This window comes from Microtus pennsylvanicus, chromosome 8 (genome assembly GCF_037038515.1).
Source record: "Microtus pennsylvanicus isolate mMicPen1 chromosome 8, mMicPen1.hap1, whole genome shotgun sequence".
Classification (NCBI taxonomy): Eukaryota; Metazoa; Chordata; class Mammalia; order Rodentia; family Cricetidae; genus Microtus; species Microtus pennsylvanicus.
In genome coordinates, this window is record NC_134586.1 from 56,338,164 (window position 1) to 56,352,312 (window position 14,149).

Genomic DNA, 14,149 nt, shown 5'->3' on the forward strand with positions numbered 1-14,149 from the left:
AAAAAGAAATTTTTGTTTGCTAACTCAGGTCAAGTGAGAATCACCTCACAGGTCTCCTTGAAAAACCCATGGAGAAATAAAAACTTCACATGATATCTGAGGGCGAGGCAGTTAATTTTCTTTATGTAACCTACCTTCCACACATAGCAAACAGATTCAACAGAAAAATAATGATTTTATATTTTAATTTAAGGCACAGATTGTTCCCACCATGCCACAATTCACAGCTCTGATGACAGCATATAGTTTATATTAAGGGATCACACCCATCACCGAATAATCAAATATTTATTGTCCTCCCACACATTGATCTCAAAAGGTTAATTATATGCTTTTCAGTACGAATCAGCACAAAAGGACTGACTGTGGCAAGCTATGGGACACAAGAATCTGGATACAGTAGAATATTGAGTCATCCCTGAACTTCATTCTTGAGTGGTAAATAACAATGTCCAAAATGTAGAAAACCACAAAGAAGCTCATGAACAGCAGGATGGTCCGGGTGGCCCTTAGCTCTGGAGATGCTTTTGGAGAGAGGCTGGAGCTGTGAAGTTTCTAGAACAGCTTCTTGTGCCTGCACAGGAGAGTCAGCATGTACCCACTGGAGAGGACTTGAGACTAATAAGAAAGGCTTCCCTGAGTACCAGAGGTGTGGAAAATGTACTTCAAATTACATAACTCATAGATAAAAGATACTAGAATTGGGTACCATACATATAGTTAACCAAGACCAAAATGTGTGTGGTCATAATAGACACTAAGAAGTGATTGCCAATGGCCTACAGGAGACACTCATGGATAGAAGAGCAATGAGATGGGATAGGGAGATTTGTGCATGACCTTTGTTAAACAGGAGCTTCTGGGACTGAGGATGATAGCCTGGAGGACACCCAACAGGCTGGTTGAACACAGGGAGAGACAGGTAAAAATTCTGTAGAAGTAGACAAGAAATTTAACTATAATGTTCTATTTATTTATTTATTTATTATGTATACAGAGCATTCCTTCCATGTATGCCTGCAGGCCAGAAGAGGGCACCTGACCCCATTAAGATGGTTGTGAACCACCATATGGTTGCTGGGAATTGAACTCAGGACCTTTGGAAGAGCAAACAATGCTCTTAACCTCTGAGCCATCTCTCCAGCCCCCTAACTATAATGTTCTTATCCATGCCAGGAAATAAAAATGTTTGTAGCTATGACTGCGGTGTTCAGAAGTAATAATGTGTGGATTAGGGCCAAGAGATCAGTGGGCAGGTCATCAATTACTTGGATGACATTTAGTTGATTCAAGTATAAATACTTTACAAATAATTTTGATTATGCTTGCCTCTGTAGTAAAGTCTGTGGTTTGGTGAAGACAGGGGCAGTCTGGAGATGCAGTCTGAGGGCAGGATCACCCCTTCAATTTGAGTACTGCTAAAGGTAAAGGAGCTCTCTAATTACTGGCACCCTGCTTCTCTGGTCTTCAGCATTAACCCCTTTATACGCCTCTGGGTTTTATTATTAATACCAATTAGAATTCATACTGCAGGTGTTCTTCTCTTTCCCTGTCTTTCTTATCCATCTAGACGAATTCTCTCACTAACACCACAACCAGACTATTGAGTACCAGGACCCAAGGATCCTCCTATCTCTATATCCTGTTGTTATAGGTGCTTATGCATGTCCAAAGCCCACTTCTTTGTGGAAGCTGTGATAATATACTCTGGTCATTGCTTTTGCATAGCAAGTCTTTTTACCCACAAATCAAATAGTCACTGTCCTCTCACACATGGACAAGAAAAGGCCAATGATATCCTTTTCAGTGCTAATGAACACAAAAGGACTGACTGAGGCATAGCTATGGCTCACAAACATCAGTATAAGGTAGAATATTGGATCATCTTTGAACATATGCCTTGAGAATATCATAAAGCTATCCAAGATACACGTGAGCACAAAGAAGCACAAGAGCAGCAGGATGGTCCGGGATGCCCTTTGCTCTGGTGATGCTTTTGGAGAAAATCTGGTGATGTGAAGATGCTGGACCTGCTTCTTGTGCCTGCACAGCAGAATCAGCATGTACCCATAACGACAACTTCCCTGAAGAAGATCAATGAGGAAATTACGTATTTCATTGGGAAACTGAAATGTACAAGAGAGCAGGATTCAGTAATATACAGTAGGTGGTCTGAGGTCACATTATGGGTCTTAACCATGTAGATGAATAGGTAAGTAGAAATGGATGAATAAAAAGAACAAAGGGCAAACAAGGACCACAAGTTGTGACATGGGGATAATTTTCTTTTGAACTTTGCTAAACAGGAGTTTCTGGGGCTGAGAGTGATGGCCTGGAGCACACTCAGCAAGCAGGTGCCACAAACAGAGAGACCCCTCAAAAATCTGTATAAGAAGAGAAGAGATTTACATGAGATGTCATCCCATCCATGATGAAACATGAAAATATCAGCAGCTATGATGCTTGCAACCAGCAGCAACAGAAGGTGGATTACAGCTAAGAAGCCAATGGGCAAGTCAGTGAGTCTGGGCTTGTGCTCACTACTGAGTGTGAAGACACGCAAGAGGAGAAGGACACTGTTGCCTGAGATCCCAATGCTTATCTCAGAGAAGAAAGTGTTTCTAAAGTTAGTGTAAGTGTACAGGTTTCTGTTTTGACTCATCTTATGTGGTCAAGAAGCACAGAGTAAACCTTGTGGGAAAAAGCAAGAGACCCCTCATCTCAAAAGCCTTGACCGTGAATCTTAACCAATGCTATCACCTTGGGAACACATGACCAGTTGAGCTCAGTTCATCCTTCTCCAATAAATCCTCTACATCAGCTCACCCCAACCTCAGAAGACACCCGTTGTCCCTGTTGTTCTAGTGCTTTCCCAGTGTTGTATTTCTCTGTCCTTTGTGAGGCTCCCTTGCACATGGGCATTCATGGAAACCAACAGCTGTGCATCACAGCACACACTGCCGTCCCCACTGCTGCTGTGTGAGCGTCCCCATGAACTGTCCTGTTCTCCCCTGCAGAGTTCTCATCGTCGGGGTCACAAGCAGCTGTTTTGTGTGAATATGAATTAGGAAGACTTCATAAACTAGAAATGCTACCTACCTGAGGACAGAAACGCCCATGGGCTGACATGGTCAGGGTCATTTATTTCAGTGCCCTCGTTGTTCTGTTTCTTTACTACCAAATATTCTTACTAAAGTTTTATTACGAATATTGAGAATTTTGATCCCTAATAGACTACTTCAAATTCTCCCTGTGATGTGCCATTGTCTCAGAGTGTAGCTTTGAGGACTCTGAGGTTGAGTTCAAGTCACTTCCTCTAGAGCATATGGACAGCCATGTTCCTGTGTTGGAATACATCATGAGAGATATGCAATTAAGTCTACACACCAGTCATGAAGTGTGTCCGGCACATGATGGTCTCTGTGAAGTGTTGGCTGATGGCTTTCTCATGTATGCCTTATGCGTGTAGTATTGGAGAGTGAAGGCAGCTCTGTTAATGCCTGTTCATCGCCGTCCCTACCTGAAGTGAAAAAGACAGAAATGAGGGAAGAAAGCGAGGGCAATGTAACATCTGCACAAACCTCTACAGAGCTCCAATGTGCTTTCCCTTTTTGAATCCTGCTGTTTCTCTGTTCACTGTGACCATGTTTCTGTACAAGCAAGCTGTTGGTCACTATCAAATATGAGCCACACACAGCTTCTAATTTTTCCTTATTTAGTATGGGAAATCAGAGTGAATCTAGTTGATTTCAAACAGAACTATCATTACAGTAGCTTCAGGGCCATTCCTTCATGTGGTTCCAGAGAAAGAAAAAGCACCCAAGCCAACATGAAAGGTGAACTCCTTAGGATTCTGACGTCATCTCTCCTGTAAGTGAGTGCTGTTATTTCTCCAGACTCAAAGGTCATGAGTCTAAAATTTCTACTAGGAAGTTTGTCAAATGATCTGCTTGCAGATTGTTTCTAATAGAACACATGTGTTGGACTTCATGTAGCATCATCCATACAAAGCAGGTGATGCAACAATAAAGGACATGTGTGGTGGTGAGCGCTGGTAGGCTCGTCTTAAGGGGTAGAGACAGGAGGATCACAACTTTAGACAGTGGATATGAAAGCTTGATCCTGAGTCATTCTCAGAGCCCATGAAAGGTAGAGATAGAACCAACTCTAAAATTTTTTCTAGCACAGATGAGAGCACTAACATTTTATAGTTTGTCCAGTGACATGGTAGTAAGAGAAATGTCATTTTAAAATTAAACTTATCAGATTAAGCTATTGTATAATCATTTACCATGTGACCGTAGCATTTGGTATTAAGGGGAAAAAACATATTAAAATAAATAAACATACATGTTTATTTAAAAATTCAAAATTGTGATGTTAATTGGTGGAAATATTTTTAAAGGCAATATCAAAATATAAAAATTCTACAGTATCACAAGAAGAGTTAGTAGATTAGCAGATAAATAGACTGGGTATTCTATATAGCAATAGAATCTTGGGTGAATAGTTAGATTAAATTATTTCCATTTATTTCTAAATGTCGCTATAAAGTATCAAGGTATTTCTCAGGTTTAAGTTAATGGGGGAGAAAAGAAGGAGGAGAAAGATCAACTTTTCCCAAACTAAAGAAAAGGAATACAATTTTCTGCACACATGTATTGTGTTCAGAATGGATTCTCTTGTAATGATCCTGAGGAAATCACAGTGAAGTGGCAATAAAGGTTATGAGTCACCCATTCTATGTAACACACTGTCACCACTCCATGATGACCTCTGTAGATTTCCAGAATAGATGGTGAGTGTGTAAGCGTGTGTGTGTGTGTTTGTGTGTTGAAATACATGCAGTTCATGTTAAATAATGCATGCACTGAAATGCTCTCAAAGACTAGCTTGAAGGGGCTGGGAAATTGCGCCAAGGATAAGAGCAGTTGTTGAGGAAGCAGAAGATTTGAGTGTGGGTCTCAACAACCACATAAAAAGACTAGCATGGGAGCTGGACAGAAGGGTCAGCAGTTAAGAGCACATACTGCTCTCACAGGTAACTCAGCATTGGTTCCCAGTTTCCACAACAACCAGCTTCCTACTGCTTCTAACTCACTCCAGCTTCAGGGAATCTGGTGCCCTATTGTGGACTCTGTGCACATCTGCACACATGTGTGAACACACACACATACATATGCAATTATAAATAAACTAAGAATCTGGGCTGTTGAGATTGCTCAGCGGTTAAGAGCACTGCTGTTCTATCAGAGGTCATGAGTTAAATTCCCAGTAGCCTCATGGTGGCTCACAATTGTCTTTAGCTGTAGCCCCATGGCATCTGATACTTGTTTCTGATGTAGATGTACATGCATACAAAACATTCATTTACTGATGATACGTATATAAACAAAAACAAATAAACAAATAAAATAAAAATCTAATGCCAGGCTAATCTGAAACATACATTTTAGCTTGGGTATGTAGCGTGTTATTACTGTGGAATATTACTTAGCTCTTTTTAGTTCATAAAAAAAATAAAGAGCAAAGAGAAGAGAAAAGAGAGAGAAAGAAAAGGGAACAGAGGGAACCTTTATTCTTTCATATATATCTCATTGTCAAACTCCTGTGTGCTTTGTTTCATTACCTATAAAACCTCATGTTCACTGTCTCTTCGGAAAACACAGCCCTGAAACCTTAACTTCTTCAGAAAGCAAGGCAGGGGCAGAGGTCTTGAATCCTCAGTGATACTCTCAACATCTTCTCTTCAGGGAACCCTGCTTTGAAACACTGGAAGAGCTTTTCTGGGGGTGGAATTCCACAGTACCAAAAGAAAGTTCTCATCCTTTCTACAAAGCACAGATCAAAGATGGGGACATAATTTTATATAATAATGGGGACCAGTTTGTCAGGAGACACACAACTCCCTAAGTTACACACTACGTCCACATTTTGCAAGACACACAATTGCATTCATTCAATTTCTACATCAAAGCATACATGGTGTCAAATTCTCTACATATTACACAGTAAGACCTGCAAGGAAAGATGCAGCAGGCTTGGCTAATGTGTCACTGCTATAGAGAGCATTCTCAGAATTGTGCACCCTTCAGGAAACAAGCTACAGGGCCTCTCGTAGCCTGTCCTACGCTCCCAGATCAGGCAATTCAGTTCACATCTGCCCAGCTCAGCATGGACTTTGTGGTCAGCAGAAACAACTGATATTCTATGACCTCAGCAAGGTGATTTAAGAGGCACTTCTCAACATAGAACTTGGGAGGGAATATGCTGAGATGGCTCTGGGAAGGCCTCTTGTATCATGCAAAGAGAAATTGTTGGTGTTCTGAATATAAGACCTTATATAACAGAGAAATGATGGGGCTTTGTGAAATAGGTACCATGAAAGAGGCCACACTGGGGAAGAGAATGGAGAGGCTTAAAGGACATAAGAGAAGAAAAAAGCCACACCTGGATGAAGAAATGTCCAGAAGGATCCTGAGCATTTCCTGCTAGAAACAGCTGTGAAGGCTTCAACTGCTCAGGGCAACAGAACTAGAATTCCCTCTCTGTACTGCACAGAGCCTGGAAGTCATGACTGTAGATACCGCATCATTCTGAATTTACCCAAATCACAGACAACGTGCGGTCAATGACATCATCACATAGGGCTCAAACCAGTGACCAGAGGTCAGGACAATGACCTGAACATGTCATCTCATGGGAAGTGGAGAGTGGAAGGGAAGAAAAAACCTTTGCAGTCCCTAGTGCATGCTGGTTGCCTACTGCATCTGGGAGGAAGACAGTCAGGAGTAATGTCTGCTTCCTCCTCTATAGCTATAGCATATACACAACCCACCCATCATCTGGTGCTGAAAGCAAACAGAGCATGGTTTATGTCAGGGCTGAGGGATACCTTCCACCCTTATTTTTATAAAACTATGCTCTTGATTTTGCCATCCTCATACAGCTCACCTCTGCTGTTTTTATCAAGATTTAAATCTTCTGATTTAGCCAGTGCTCACCCTCTTTACCCTCTATGGCTAATTCCTGCCAACTAGCCAATGGTTCCACCTCCTGACTCCAGGTTTTCATTTAATTAACAGAATCTCAGCTTTACACTATGATCAAAATCCAGCAATGCACCCTTACCATGTGGTCATTGTTCTCACCCCTGCTGTGAGACAATACAAAATGCATGGGGTGGTCTGGAAAGGGAAACTGCTCCTGCCTCCTACATGTGGGCTTAGGAGGAGGTGAGGCCAATATCCTCTGTGTGTTGCACAGTTCGACCTGCAAAGCTGGAGCTCTACTAGAGAGATGGTTGGTGTATCAGGAGAGGCAAACCATCACCAAGAAGAATCCAGCTCTGTGTTCAGAGAGGCCATGAAGTAAATCAACATGAGTAATAGGATGCCCAAAATCCTGAGAAATGACAGCTATTTCTGCAAAACTGCCGAAATTAGCCTTCACATTTGTTTTTGTAATTAAAATGATTACAGGTCTTCCCAGGACTCAAGCCTGTAGCCAGAATGTTCACTAAGTATTTGCATACTCCTCCAGACTGAAGTAAGGCAGATTTCCCTTAGAGTGAGAGAGAGAACTCTGCGGAGCCTGGCCACAGATGCCACTCTTAGCTCTGGAAACTCACATGGGCTGCAGAAGAACCTGCCGTCCTGACCCTCCCCACACCGCAGTCACAGCTGAGACTGGCTTTCTCCCTAAGTGGCTTTGCCCTCCTTTTCACATGCACCGTGAGTAACAGTAAAAGTATGGAGGTTTGAGTTTATCTCTAGAAAAAAAGGTGCAGTTCGAAAAATATGAAAGCTATGCAAAGAGCAAAGGAAATGAATGAGATAGTCTGTCCCATCGGCTTCTCTGAAGAGAGGAAGGGCCATGAATTTCCCCTAGCAGAGGAATTGGAAGTGATTTTTATTTCAGTTAATAGAACATAAAGATTGTTTTCCCCAAGCTCTGCACTTACCAGTTCCTGGTTCCTCAGGGTCCAGAGAGATCATCATATTCTCTCTGTGCTGTATAGTTAGTTGTCTGCAGTTTCTCCATGGTCTCCTCCACTGACATTTTTTAACTTCTAAAGTCTGGGCAGGGACCAACACCACCAGTTGGCAACTTCTGAAGGTGAACTCAGGAAGAAAAATATATGAGAAAACTTGGTTATATACTTTGTAGTAATGAGACAATATTCTCTAAGATGAAATTGGGGATAGACTCTTTCAAAAGATCCTGAAATTATTTTTAATTACCCTACCTGCAGAAGTCACTTATAATAATCATATTTGGGATATGACAACCATAGATGTTAAGAGGGTTGGATTGAAATGTAAAAAGAAAACATCAATTTTCTTATTTACATATTAAAAGTACACACATGGAACATGCATGCTGACACAGGTGGTCAACATGAAATTTTACAATCAAAAAAGTATACAGGCTTAAGATTAATGCAATGTAATTGGAAGATTCTAAATTACAGAGACAAACATCCTTCAATACAAATCCCTCATTTGTGCAGTACACAGTCCCCTGTGCTGAGGGGCTGCCAGAGCTCAGCATCTCCTGCAGATGCTGAAAACCTCCCTGAGCCCACTGCTCTTCCTCTACAGCCTGCCTGGGACCAGACCACCTTCCGAGTATGCACGGTGTGCAGAGCACTTACCCAGATGGACATGACAGGGGAGGTCTCTGCCTGAGGAGATCCTCACAGGCTTGTGTTACTGGTGCTTTAATGCCTCTCTGAAACCTGCAATTCTAATGCCTGTGTGTGACTAAGATCCCGTTGGGGCCCTGAGGAACATGGCATCCCTGGTGGGAATTTTGTCTGTCTGTTAGTTTTACTCCATTGCATCCTAGAAAACATCAAACTGAGGTGGTGGGGCGGTGCTGGGCTCAAACTTTCCTCATAAACTCCCATGACACATCTGTCAGAGGAGTGTGAGTGTCACATCACATAGGCGACCCAAACTTGGCTCATTTTTAACCTCATACGTAATTGGTCTCTACCAATTTCAGACTTTTTGATTTCTCTCCATTAGCATGAGGGGTTTGGATGTTCCCATTAGTTGTCTTGACTTTGCAATTCCCATACGTTTCCACAAAGCTCCTAGCATTTGCCATTCCATCTGACAGTCAGTGTCGGTGCTGCTCTGATGTGTGATTGTGGTGTCTCATTGTGTGTCTCATGCTCTTCACCCAGGGGCATGAAGCAATACTAAATCTTTACCCTGCATATTTTCCATATGTTTATTTGGGGATTTTTAATAAAAATATTCTTTCTTTTTGTTTTTGGTGTTGTATCGTTGTGTGTTGGCCCCGACGCACTCCTGTCTCTCACGCTGTCCTTGCTCTCACCACCCTCCTGTTTCCGCTTCAGGGCTACAGACTTGAGCCGCCAGGCCCCTCTGCTCACGTGTTTTATGCATCTTACTGCTGTGTGGTTTCTTTCTAGTCAACCACACTCTTGATATGTTAAATGTTCTCTCGCATCACCTTGCTAAACATCATTCTGTCGGGTAACACGCAGGGCTGGTCCAGACACTATGACTTACTCAAAGAGTACACAGGACTCGGAACAGACCTCCGGTCTTTCTCTTCCCACTCAACTCTAGGTGTGAATGGGTTCATGTTCGTGACAGTGCCTCACATTTTTGCTGGGTGAAGTGTGCCTCTGAGTGTGTTCAGCTTGTGAAATGTTTGGGTAAGTGTGTTCATCTGTGTGAGTGTGCCTCTAAGTGTGTTTAGTTATGTGAACTGTGGCTAAGTGTGTTGATCTGTGTAAAGCATTCCTCTGAGTGTGTTCAGCTGTGTGTCTTTTTGCGGTCCCCTGAACGAAGGGTGTCTCGGAAGAGGTCCAGGATACAAATATGTAGACACACTGGAATCTGACAGTTCTCGCTGACTTGTATTGTTGTTGCAGCTGAGTCATTATATATGTCTAATTAACTATTTAAATTTGCATGTTTTAACCCCATAAAAAGTACTTTGTCTTTTGTCTCTATCAATTTGACTCCTTGAAGCTCTGTTTTTTGTTAGTAATTCACTGAGATGTGGACTCCTGTCTCTCACTGGCATGGTAAGATGTTGAAGCTGTTCCTCGTGTACCAAAACTAACATTCTCTAGCATTAGGAAGCCATGTCCTGGCACCTCTAGACAGTGGCTTTCTTACCTTTGACTATGACTATTTTAATCCAGTTATGAGCATCATTGTGCAAATAACAGTATGGTTGTCTGAATATAGTTTTTTTCTCCTTGTGGTTGTGTTTTCTTGATCATGTAATAATTTATTCTCAAAACAACATGTGGTTATGTAGCTTTTCAAAATATAAACAACTGCAGCAACTGAATTATTGAAGCTGTCATAAGCTCTCACGTGTTTAAAGTACTGGACAGTGCCAAAGAGATGGCTCAGCAGGCAAGGATACTGCTTCCTAGAAGACTCAAATTTGATTGACTTCTCCTACATTCCCATAACTCTAGTTCCAGAGTATCTGATAACTCTGACCTTATGGGCATCTGCATCCATGTGGACAAGCACACACACTCACACACACACACACACACACACACACACACACACACACACACGCACTCACACGCACGCACATACACAGTTAAAACTTAAAAAGAAATTTTTGTTTGCTAACTCAGGTCAAGTGAGAATCACCTCACAGGTCTCCTTGAAAAACCCATGGAGAAATAAAAACTTCACATAAAATCTGAGGGCGAGGCAGTTAGTTTTCTTTATGTAACCTACCTTCCACACATAGCAAACAGATTCAACAGAAAAATGATGACTTTATATTTTAATTTAAGGCACAGATTGTTCCCACCATGCCACAATTCGTAGATCTGATGACAGCATATTGTTTATATTAAGATATCATACCTATCACTGAATAATCAGATATTTATTGTCCTCCAACACATTGATCTCAAAAGGTTAATTATATGCTTTTCAGTACTAATCAGCACAAAAGGACTGACTGTGGCATAGCTATGGGACACAAGAATCTGGATACAGTAGAATATTGAGTCATCCTTGAACTTCATTCTTGAGTGGAAGATAACAATGTCCAAAATGTAGAAAACCACGAAGAAGCTCATAAGCAGCAGGATGGTCCGGGTGGCCCATAGTTCTGGAGATGCTGTTGGAGAGAGGCTGGAGCTGTGAAGATTCTAGAACAGCTTCTTGTGCCTGCACAGGAGAGTCAGCATGTACCCACTGGAGAGGACTTGAAACTAATAAGAAAGGCTTCCCTGAGTACCAGAGGTGTGGAAAATGTACGTCAAATTACATAACTCATGGATAAAAGATACTAGAATTGGGTACCATACATATAGTTAACCAAGATCAAAATGTGTGTGGTCATAATAGACACTAAGAAGTGATTGCCAATGGCCTACAGGAGACACTCGTGGATAGAAGAGCAATGAGATGGGATAGGGAGATTTGTGCATGACCTTTGCTAAACAGGAGCTTCTGGGACTGAGGATGATAGCCTGGAGGACACCCAACAGGCTGGTTGAACACAGGGAGAGACAGGTAAAAATTCTGTAGAAGTAGACAAGAAATTTAACTATAATGTTCTATTTATTTATTTATTATGTACACAAAGCATTCCTTCCATGTATGCCTGCAGGCCAGAAGAGGGCACCAGACCCCATTACAGATGGTTGTGAGCCACCATATGGTAGCTGGGAATTGAATTCAGGATCTTCGGAAGAGCAGACAATGCTCTTAACCTTTGAGCCATCTCTCCAACCCCCTAACTATAATGTTCTTATCCATGCCAGGAAATAAAAATGTCTGTAGCTATGACTGCGGTGTTCAGAAGCAATAATATGTCGATTAGGGCCAAGAGATCAGTGGGCAGGTCATCAATTACTTGGATGACATTTAGTTGATTCAAGTATAAATACTTTACAAAGAATTTTGATTATGCTTGCCTCTGTAGTAAAGTCTGAGGTTTGGTGAAGACAGAGGCATAATGGGGATGCAGTCTGAGGGCAGGATCACCCCTTCAGTTTGAGTACTGCTAAAGGTAAAGGAGCTCTCTAATGACTGGCACCATGCTTCTCTGGTCTTCAGCATTAACCCCTATATACGCCTCTGGGTTTTATTATTAATACCAATTAGAATTCATACTGCAGGTGTTCTTCTCTTTCCCTGTCTTTCTTATCTGTCTAGACGAATTCTCTCACTAACACCACAACCAGACTATTGAGTACCAGGACCCAAGGATCCTCCTATCTCTATATCCTGTTGTTATAGGTGCTTGTGCATGGGCAAAGCCCACTTCTTTGTGTAAGCTGCGATAATATACTCTGGTCATTGCTTTTGCATAGCAAGTCTTTTTACCCACAAATCAAATAGTCACTGTCCTCTCACACATGGACAAGAAAAGGCCAATGATATCCTTTTCAGTGCTAATGAACACAAAAGGACTGACTGAGGCATAGCTATGGCTCACAAGCATCAGTATAAAGTAGAATATTGGATCATCTTTGAACATATGCCTTGAGAATATCATAAAGCTATCCAAGATACACATGAGCACAAAGAAGCACAAGAGCAGCAGGATGGTCCGGGAGGCCCTTTGCTCTGGTGATGCTTTTGGAGAAAAGCTGGTGATGTGAAGATGCTGGACCTGCTTCTTGTGCCTGCACAGCAGAATCAGCATGTACCCGCTGGAGAGGAACATGATACCCATAACTAAAACGTCCCTGAAGATGAACAATGTGGACATTATGTATTTCATTGGGAAACTGAAACGTACAAGGGAGCAGGATTCAGTCATATACAGTAGGTGGTCTGAGGTCACATTAGGGGTCTTAACCATGTAGATGAATAGGTAAGTAGAAATGGATGAATAGAAGGAACAAAGGGCAAACAAGGACCATAATTTGTGACATGGGAATAATTTTCTTTTGAACTTTGCTAAACAGGAGTTTCTGGGGCTGAGAGTGATGGCCTGGAGCACACTCAGCAAGCAGGTGCCACAAACAGAGAGACCCCTCAAAAATCTGTATAAGAAGAGAAGAGATTTACATGTGATGTCGTCCCATCCATGATGAAACATGAAAATATCAGTAGCTATGATGCTCGCAACCAGCAGCATCAGAAGGTGTATTACAGCTAAGAAGCCAATGGGCAAGTCAGTGAGTCTGGGCTTGTGCTCACTACTGAGTGTGAGGACGTGGAAGAGGAGAAGGACACTGTTGCCTGAGATCCCAATGCTTATCTCACAGAAGAAAGTGTTTCTAAAGTTAGTGTAAGTGTACAGGTTTCTGTTCTGACTCATGTGGTCAAGAAGCACAGAGTAAACCTTGTGGGGAAAAAGCAAGAGACCCCTTATCCAAGACAGAGTTGATTGTGATTGTGAACCAATGCTATCACCTTGGGAATACATGACCAGTTGAGCTCAATTCATCCTTCTCCATTGGAAAGCTCTTTTTGTCAGCTCACCACAACCTCAGAAGACACCCGTTGTTCTCATTGTCCTAGTGCTTTCCCAGTGTTGTGTTTCGCTGTCGTTTGTGAGGCTCCCTTGTGCATGGACATTCATGGAAACCAACAGCTGTGCATCACAGCACACACTTCTGTTCCCACAGCTGCAGTGAGAGCGTCTCTATGAACTGTCCTGTTCTCCCCTGCAGAGTTCTCATCGTCGGGGACACAAGCAGCTGTTTTGTGGGAATACGAATTAGGAAGACTACATAAAACTCAACATGCTATCTACCTGATGACAGAATGCCCATGGGCTGACATGGTCAGGGTCATTTATTTCAGTGCCCTCTTTGTTCTGTTTCTTTACTACCAAATATTCTTTATAAAGTTTTATTACGAATATTGAGAATTGTGATCCCTAATAGACTACTTCAAATTCTCCCCGTGATGTGCCATTGTCTCAGAGTGTAGCTTTGAGGACTCTGAGGTTGAGTTCCATACACCTCCTCTAGAACATGTGGACAGCCATGTCCCTGTGTCTGGAATACATCATGAGTAATATGCAATTAAGTCTACACACCAGGCATGAAGTGTGTCCAGCACATGATGGTCTCTGTGAAGTGTTGGCTGATGGCTTTCTCATGTATGCCTTATTCGTGTAGTATTGGAGAGTGAAGGCAGCTCTGTTAATGCCTGTTCAGCTC

At 42.1% G+C, this 14,149-nt stretch overlaps 2 pseudogenes; both read right to left on the bottom strand.

The window, feature by feature from the left end:
* Positions 1–280: 280 nt before the first annotated feature.
* On the bottom strand, positions 281–3,129 carry LOC142855325 (vomeronasal type-1 receptor 44-like; annotated as a pseudogene).
* A 7,768-nt stretch (positions 3,130–10,897) lies between these two features.
* On the bottom strand, positions 10,898–13,663 carry LOC142855326 (vomeronasal type-1 receptor 44-like; annotated as a pseudogene).
* Between the last annotated feature and the right edge of the window lie 486 nt (positions 13,664–14,149).